The sequence below is a fragment of the Anabrus simplex genome, chromosome 5 (genome assembly GCF_040414725.1).
Source record: "Anabrus simplex isolate iqAnaSimp1 chromosome 5, ASM4041472v1, whole genome shotgun sequence".
Lineage (NCBI taxonomy): Eukaryota > Metazoa > Arthropoda > Insecta > Orthoptera > Tettigoniidae > Anabrus > Anabrus simplex.
This window is the reverse complement of record NC_090269.1, coordinates 27,571,708-27,580,300: the sequence shown is the minus strand read 5'-3', so window position 1 is coordinate 27,580,300 and position 8,593 is coordinate 27,571,708. Positions and strand designations below refer to the sequence as shown.

The 8,593-nt window shown below is 44.4% G+C and overlaps 1 non-coding gene across 1 annotated transcript; it reads left to right on the top strand.

Annotated features, from left to right (window-relative positions):
* The first annotated feature begins 1,680 nt into the window (after nt 1-1,680).
* TRNAN-GUU (transfer RNA asparagine (anticodon GUU)) lies at nt 1,681-1,754 on the top strand. The gene has a single exon. It is a non-coding gene; the product is annotated as a tRNA-Asn (tRNA).
* Nucleotides 1,755-8,593: the final 6,839 nt, after the last annotated feature.

Here is an 8,593-nt window from a genome sequence, read left to right as displayed (position 1 = left end):
ACGGGGTCCACTCAGCCTCGGGAAGTCAACTGAGTAGAGGTGGGTTCGATTCCCACCTCAAGTCATCCTGGAAGTGGTTTTCCGTGGTTTCCCACTTCTCCTCCAGGCGAATGCCGGGATGGTACCTAACATAAGGCCATGGCCGCTTCCTTCCCTCTTCCTTGCCTATCCCTTCCAATCTTCCCATCCCTCCACAAGGCCCCTGTTCAGCATAGCAGGTGAGGCCGCCTAGGCGAGGTACTGGTCATTCTCCCCAGTTGGATCCCCGACCAAGAGTCTGAATCTCCAGGACACTGCCCTTGAGGCGGGATCCCTCGCTGTGTCCGAGGGAAAAGCCGACCCTGGAGGGTAAACAGATGATGATGATGATGATTTATGAATAATGCAGTAAATTTAAAGTAAAAAAAATCCAACCTATTTGAAGCTTTTTATGGTATGCAAAACACTTTACAGTGGGAGTTAACGCCTTAAAGTGTATTGCTTTCTTTTAACTGTCAGAGGCTACCGTCTAGGCCACGGAGGAGCCAATAATTATACTAATTATGAACAATAAATAATAATAATTCTGTTGTCTCTTCGTTCAGTATGAATAAATTATTTTCACTTTTCAAAATGGTTTACATTACAAAGTGTGCAGCCTATTCGTGGGATAAAATTGGGTAATCTGAACATTAATTCTGTTAGCAATTATATAATAATAGCAACAACAACAGCAAATTAATTTCTTATCAGATTCACCTCCAATTTTCAAATAATTCTCCAGTATGTATAGGAACTAAAAGTAGTTCTGCATTTTATTATTTGAATGTTACCTTCATATTTTTGTTTCTAAAATAACACCAAAATAGATGTCTTGCCTGTTGTATGAGTGATGTCCGCCTCTGTGGTGCAGTGGTTAGTGTGATTAGCTGCTGCTCTCCGGAGGCCCGTGTTGAATTACTGGCTCTGCCACGAAAAGGGCTGGAACGGGGTGCTTAGCCTGGGGGGGGGGATTCGATTCCCACCTCAACCATCCTCAAAGTGGTTTTCCATGGTTTCCCACATATCCTCCAGGCAAATGCCGAAATGGTATATACGTAATTTAAGGCCACGGCCGCTTCCTTCCTTCTTCCTTGTCCATTTCTTCCAATCTTCCCATGCCCCCACCCCTCCCCTCACAAGACCCCGTTTCAGCATAGCAGATGAGGCCGCCTGGGTGAGGTATTGGTCAATTGCTTCCCCCGACTCAAAGTCTGAAGCTCCAGGACACTGCCCTTGAGGAGGTAAAGGTGGGATCCCTCGCTGAGTTCGAGGGAAAAACTGACCGTGGGGGTAAACAGATAAAGAAGAAGGAGGAGGAGGAAGGAGGCTATAAGAAGACGAAACAAGACCGGAAAATGAGGCTGAAGGCGATAGAAAAGGTGAGAGAAGAAGACCAGGAGATGAGAGAAGACCAGAAATCGCGAGGAGAAAGGGCCCGGCATGTCCTCGGATGGGCTGGGAAGTTCCCCGAGCTGGCTTTAGTCATCCTCTTTCAGATATTACCGAATGGACTGTGAGAAGGCTGACAGTCGCTGGAGCACGCAACAATATTAACAATATTATTTAATATAACAACCCATCACTTCCCCCGTGTCTTTCTTCCCTTCTCGCAGGACGTTCCAGTACTGGTCATATTGACTTATCCAACGCACAGTCGTAGCCTCCGTGGCGCAATCGGCTAGCGCGTTCGGCTGTTAACCGAAAGGTTGGTGGTTCGAGCCCACCCGGGGGCGGCGCAGATTTTTCGACATAACAACTGTTCACATATGCAATGTACACGAGGACAGGAAAAGGAAAACACATTGGTTTTTAAAGCACATAGCTCTATGTCTAGCCGGCATCAGTCTGCAAGTCTGGGTAAGAGAGAACAGTGTTGAAACTAAATGCATGACTGTTGTTTTCTAAAGGCGTATTTTACTGTAGTAAGAGAACAGTAATGTGCGTCTTCCTTGTTGTAGAACTGTAAATACCCGCTCCATTTGGACCGGCCGCCGCTACGTAGTACTCACTTTTGGTGTAGGCTGAGTGAACCTCAGTGCTATTGCGTCTCTATACGGAGAAGTCTCGTTTCTCAGTGTTTCGACTTCATGGCGGGAAAATTAACCCGCGTCCCTCCAGGTGAGCAGAGCATACCTTTACCACCTTGACTAAGCAACTCCTAAAAAAAAAAAAAAAAAAGAAAAAAAAAAAAAGAAGAACAAATCATTTCTTCCGAATTCTACGCAGATTGAGTGTGGCTACTTATGGAACCGTAAGTGACGACATCGTTGAGCCATTACGGTGAAATCTGCTGTATCCGAGCTCCAAGGGCGTCAAGGGAACTCCGAAAATAAATGACAATAGGACGAATTATTTCAAAGTTTGAAAATACTGTAGAATCTCGTTAATTCGAATCAGATGGCACCGAGGCAGATAGGGAATCATGACAATCCGGGTTAACCGTAGAAAGTGTGAAAAATATAGGAAAGACATGTTTTACATACGGTAACTACAGGAAGCTTTATTTATATTTAAAAAGCACATGTGAAACATGTTTACAGATTATAAACACATTATCACACGTAACAAACAGACGATCCACTTCTGTAATGTAATGGTTAACGATAGTTAATGAGGCATGGGTTCGATTCCCGATACTGCCACAAATTTAAATTTGGCAGGAGCGCTGGTGTCGGCGTTTGTGGTGTAGTGGTTAGCTGCCACCCACTGAGGACTGGGTTCGCTTCCCGGCTCTGCCACGGAATTTGAATACTGATACGAGGGCTGGAACGCGGTCCACTCAGCCTCTGGAGGTCAACTTAATAGAGGATGGTTCGATTCCCATCTCAACCATCCCCGATGTGGTTTTCCCTGCTTTCCCACTTCTCTTCCAGGAAAATGCCGGGATGTTACCTAACTAAAGACGATGTTCACTTCCTTTCCTTTCCTCTTCTATCACTTCCAATCTTCCCATCCCCTGCTGTTCAGCACAGCAGGTGAGGCCGCCTGGGCTAAATACTGGTCCTCCACCATAGTTGTATCCCCCGACCCAAAGTCTCATGTTCTAGAATACTGCCCTCGAGGCGGTAGATGTAGGATCCCTCACTGAGTCCGTGTACGGTAAACGGATTCAGAGAGAAAGAAAGAAAGAAAGAAAGAAAGAAAGGAGGGCTGGCATGTCGTTAGTTAAGTACATACAGCTCACCTCCATTGGCGGCGTGCGTGAAAAGAGCTCTACCACGTCGGGACGTACGCTTCTGCTGCATCAGTTTCGAGTACCGCTTGCGAGTCGCACGATCCCGCGTTCTTAGCCGTCTCTTTCCCTTTCTCAATATCGTACAATGCCGCTACGCAACATTAGTCCCATAATTCACGGTTTGCAGCGCAGACATCTAGGCGTACCGGCTGTGAGCTTGCATCCGGGAGATAGTGGGTTCGAATCCCACTGTCGGCAGCCCTGAAGATGGTTTTCCGTTGTTTCCCATTTTGGGAGTAAAGAATACACGTAGTGCACAAGACTGCCAGCTTGCCAACTTAGGAATGATAGGGATAAGACGATTGCTGTACATTGTTAAGTGCGGCTATTGACGTAACCATTGGTGTGGATTGTTTAGGTCCGGCTAGTAACAAAACCATTGGACTGGGGTCAAGTAAGGGGGTCTGGGGCAGAAAGGCGCTGGGTTAGGTTTGCAAAGTGACTGTCTGGCCTCTAGCATTCCGTAGGGCGATGACAGCGCTTTCCATCTGAATTAATTACGTATGTTGAATTGTGACAAAGTGATTGGCACGGATTGGTTACGTGCTGCTCAACGAGCTAAAATAACATACAGGGTCTGTATGCCTGACATCAGTGCCCCTAGCGGAGGCAAGTTCATGAAGGGCAGCCATGTTCTGAGTTGTCAAAACAAAGCGAGCCGGCGCGAGAACATAATATGATCAGGCGACAGGGAGATTATGCGTGGCGTTTGAACATTTTAAGTTTTAAGAAGTGAAAAGTTTAGATTTTCGCCTTCAAGAATGCCAGACGTATACTTATTCGTAGTGTACGGCTGCACTAATCGAAGTGATTGATGATGTTCCCCTTTTCCGACTTATGATAAGTGATGCTTTACTGGTACCTACTTATCTTTTGCCCTTGAGAGTTGCTATCTGTTGCTGACAATGTATGATTCATTGTTATTTGAAACTGAGGTTCTATCCTTTCTCATTCTCCATAACGATCCTGAAGGCTATGAGTCACAGTCTGTGTCTTGTGCTTGGTCATTGGGTTGATGTAGAATATTTCAGTCAAACGTACACCAAGAGTGGTAAATACAGTCTCTTTGTGGATCAGTGGTAGAGTGTCGGTCTCTGGATCCCAAGATAGCGGGTTCACACCTGGCAGAGGTAGTCGGGTTTTTGAAGGGCGGAAGAAAAATCCATTCGACACTCCATATCGTACGATGTCGGCATGTAAATTACCTCTGATGACACATTTTGTGTTTTCTCTTCTTCTTTATCTGTTTACCCTCCAGGGTCGGTTTTTTTCCCTCGGGCTCAGCGAGGGATCCCACCTCTACCGCCTCAAGGGCTGTGTCCTGGAGCTTCATACTCAGGGTCGGAGGATACAACTGGGGAGGATGACCAGTACCTCGCCCACGCGTCCTCACCTGCTATGCTGAATAGGGGCCTTGCGGGGGGATGGGAAGATTGGAAGGGACAGACAAGGAAGAGTGAGGAAGCGGCCGTGGCCTTAAGTTAGGTATCATCCCGGCATTTGCCTGGAGGAGAAGTGGGAAACCACGGAAAACCACTTCCAGGATGGCTGACGTGGGAATCGAACCCACCTCTACTCAGTTGACGGCTCGAGGCTGAGTGGACCCTGTTCCAGCCCTGGTACCTATTTTCAAATTTCGTGGCAGAGCCGAGAATTGAACCCGGGCCTCCGGGGGTGGCAGCTAATCACACTAACCACTACACCACAGAGGCGGCACATTTGGAGTTTACCGAACAAAATTAATTAAATCTCAGCCACAGAAGCCCAACAGACTTTCGGTTTACTCTGTCTGCCATCTAGTAGGCCTAGAGTAAAACGGAACGTTGAAATCGACGAGCAGACAGCCAGATGGCATCAAATTAAAATGCTTGCACACATGGTAGCTGTGGCCATAGATTATTATTATTATTATTATTATTATTATTATTATTATTATTATTATTATTATTATTATTATTATTATTATTATTATATAATTCGCTGGGGCCATCTAGGACCACGTTAAGTCTTGTTGCATTTGACTCTGAACTTGGCCTTCTTTAGAGCCCAAATTTCCCTCATTCTTTGTGAGTGGGCCTGCTTACGCTCCTCTGTCCAAGGGGCACCGTGTCTTCTCTTCGGTTGCTCGTCTCGGTTTATCCCGTTCGTCAATATTTTCTTGCGGAAGAGATCTCTGTTAAGGGCGTCTTCAGCTGAGATATGTAGCATTTGCAGGTCTTCTTTGGTATTTCTAAACCAGGGAATTGTGGTTTTGGGGTTTCAATCAAAAAAATGAAAGATTTCTTTAGTTAACTTTCTTCCGTCCATTCTCTTCAGATGACCGTAAAATCGTGCCCGTCTTTTTCTGATTGTGTCGGTAATTTTCTCTATTTTGCTGTAGACTTCCTTGTTGGATCTCTTTTGATGGATTCCATTTCTGTACTTTGATCCCAAGATTCCTCTCACAATTTTGCGTTCTCTTTTCTCCAGTTCTTCAAGGAGTCCTTTGTTGGCATTTAGAGACAGGGTTTCGGCTGCATATAGAACTACTGGCTTCAGAACTGTTTCATAGAGACGTATCTTGGTGTTTTGGGAAAGGCATTTTTGGTTGTAGATTGTGCGGGATGTTTGGTAGGCTATTTCCAGTTCGCGTACTCGCTCCTGAAGTGCTTCTTTGTCCAGTCCATTTTTCATGATGATCTCACCCAGGTATTTGAATTCGTCTACTCGGGTGATGTCCCCGTATTTTGTATGGAGTTTTGGTGGAGCCTCTTTAATGTTAGTCATTACTTCTGTTTTCTCAAACGATATCTGCAAACCAGTTTGTTCGGCAATTTCCTTTAAAATTTCAACTTGAGCTCTAGCGGTTTCTATTTAGTTTGAGAAAACAGCAATATCATCGGCAAATGCTAAGCAGTCTGATGCGATCCCCTTGGATTTGGTTCCTATTCTCAATGGACTGTAGTTGGTTTCCTGTAATCTCACCCGCCAGGTTCTGATGATCTTTTAAAGAACACAGTTGAAGAGTATCGGGGATAGCCCATCACCTTGTCGGACTCCTGTTTTGATGTCAAAGGAATGCAAGAGACATCCGTGGAACTTCACCTTGGATTTTGTATCGGTCAGGGTGGCTCTAATTAATGCCAGCAGTTTCAAATCAATTCCAAATTCATTTAAGATGTTTAGCAGGACTTCCCGGTCAATGGAGTCGTACGCTTTCTTAAAGTCCACAAAGACAGACACATACTGCTTGGATCTTAGTGTACAATATCTGATGATCGTTCTGAGATTTTGGATCTGCTCAGCTGTTGAGCGACCTTTTCTGAACCCTCCTTGGTATTCACCTATTTGATGTTCGACTTGTGCTTCCAAACGCTCCAGGATGGCAAGTGATAGAATTTTGTAAGTCACGGGTAGCAAAGATATTCCTCTATAGTTGTTGATGTTCTTCATGCTGCCTTTTTTGTGTAATGGGTGGATCAAAGCTATTTTCCAATCTTCGGGTAGAGTCTCCTTGTTCCAAATTTCTTCTATTTGCTTTTGCAAGATATCAAGTGATTCCTCTGGGGCATATTTCCATAGTTCCGCTACTACTGAGTCTTCCCCCGGCGCTTTGTTATTTTTGAGACGGGCAATGTGGCGCTTGATTTCATCTCTGTCGGGTGGTCTGGAATCTGGGTACCTGAGTAAGGGTTCCTTGGTCTCAATGGCGCTTTGCGGTTTAGAGCAATTAAGTAAATTCTTGAAGTAATCTGCCAGAATGCTGCAATTTTCTCCATTTGACGTCGCCAGTGTGCCGTCCTTTCGCTCAAAGCATAGAGATGGTGGTTTATAGCCAGTGAGTTTGCGTTTGAAGGCTCTGTAGTACTCTCTGCTTTCATTCTTCCTAAAGTTTTGTTCTATCTTTTCAATGAGAGATTTTTCGTATTTATGTTTCTCAGTTCTGAACACCCTAGCTGCTTGGGCACGTTGGGTTTTGTAGGTTCCCCCATCATTTTCTGATTTCGTAGAGTAGTACTGTTTCCACGCATTGAGTCTTTCTTGGAGGACTGATTCGCAGGTACCATTCCACCAGGCATGCTTTTTGCTTCTCTTGATTTCTGCAACGTCTTTGGCGGCCTCAACAAGGAGACTTTTGGCGTTGTTAAAGTCACAGTCATTTGGTCTAGCCTTCTCCTGGAACTCCTCGACCCTTTGCCGAAGTTTATCATTGTCGAAGCGTGTGATCTGTTTGGTTGTCTTCCTTGTGTTTGCGGGAATTGGTTTGAATTTGATAAGAGACATATAATGATCTGAGGCCACATTGATGCCTTTCTTTACCTTGACATTCATAATCTCAGGGCTGTTTCTCCTGGAGATTGCAACATGATCAATTTGGAACTCTCCGAGAGCTTGGACGGGAGAACGCCAAGTCATTCGTTTTCTGGGTAGATGGCGAAAGTGGGTCGATATGACCTTCAGGTTGTGATTTGCGCAAATGGACACCAGTCTTTTGCCGTTGGAATTGGTTCTTTTGTGAGCAGGGTAATTTCCTATAACTTTCTTGTACTTCTGTTCACGACCTAGTTGGGCATTGTAGTCACCCAAAAGAAGTTTGACATGGTGTTTGGGGATTTTGTTTAATTTTTCATCCAGTAGGTCCCAGAAATTATCAACGTCTGGATCAGACTTGTTCTTATCGTTTGTAGGAGCATGTGCGTTAACTAGGGCGTAGGTTTTGTTCGCGCATTTAATTGTGGGTATAGACAATCTGTCATTCACAGGTTCGAAATTTGCAACCGATTTAAGGATCTTGGTTCTAACAGCAAACGCGGTTCCAAGCATCACAGCTCCACTGAGGATTCCTCTTTGCGCTTTGCTCTTGAAAAATCTCTTCATCTGGGCACCTTGTTTCCTGTAGGGCTATTATGGATATCTGATTTTTGTGAAGAGCTTTGGTGAGGGTTTTCAGCTTGCCAGTTTATTATTATTATTATTATTATTATTATTATTATTATTATTATTATTATTCCGGGGTATCTGTGGAACGCAGAGGTGAAAGGAGGTGCGGGCTTGATTGGGTCTATCTATAATATCAAAAATTGAGTTAAAACTTTAGAAGGTTATATTTCTTTTCCGAAACCAAACTTAACTCTTTTTCATGACAATATTACAGGTACAAGTAGCAATCATTAAACAAGATTGGGAAAAATCCAAGATTCAGAACCTTAACACATTGGGTTTTAAGCCCCTAGTTTTACAATTTTACAAATGGAAGAAGAATTGTTTAGTTAAGGGCAGAAATCCCCTAATTCATGGAGCACTTGCTCCCCAAAATACAATTTCTATCCTTCTAGAGGCACTCTTTACAATTACAAA